Consider the following 798-nt stretch of genomic DNA (forward strand, 5'->3'; position numbering starts at 1 on the left):
AAAAAAAAAAAAAAAAAAAGTTAGTGTGAGGATTGTTATTGATACAATAAGTAACTTGCAAATGTAATAAGAAAGTGTCCGTTTCATGATTGTTATTTTGAGTATACTTTATTTTTAGGCTATAGGAATTCGCCAAAACAGAAGTCACCGCTGTGACAAAGGAGACACATAGAAAAAAGATCCTTCTTATGCATCTCCTCCTCTGCCAAACCCATTTCCCCTTCCCAAATTTTTTCTCTCACATGAATCCTCAAAGTCTATCAAAGTGTTACGACTTTTTAGCATCTAGTTTAATTGAATTACATGTTAAAGTACCATGAAAGTAAACCCTTATTTTTCAAGGGTCAGATTCCACTGTTGATAATCATCTCTTAAAATTTGTAGGATTTAAAAACAAATGACTGTCAGATTTCCTTACCGAATAACATGAACGTATTAAATCAACATTCCTAGCTGTTATATTAGACATTAATGACTGCATGGTCATGTTGAAGGAGCGTAAGTAATGCGTTGGCTGGGACAGGAAGAGAACCCGATACTGCGGCTAATGGCGCCCCATAGACGCACTGGACGTACGCACTTGCCGCGACAGTTTGCGACTCCGGCGTTGTGTTACACCCTGCGCTCATAACTTTCGCTTCGAATAACTGAGCTCAACTTTAGTTTAGAATATTCTATAAATAACTTTGAACGTGTTTGTTGATTAAAATATGATTATGCTAGATTTTTAAGGAAGGTATGGACATGTTGCTAGCTTCTACACTATACTGTTATAAAGAGGAAAGATTTGTATTTTTG

Source organism: Papilio polytes, unplaced genomic scaffold (genome assembly GCF_000836215.1).
Source record: "Papilio polytes unplaced genomic scaffold, Ppol_1.0 DF823923.1, whole genome shotgun sequence".
In the NCBI taxonomy this organism is placed as follows: Eukaryota; Metazoa; Arthropoda; class Insecta; order Lepidoptera; family Papilionidae; genus Papilio; species Papilio polytes.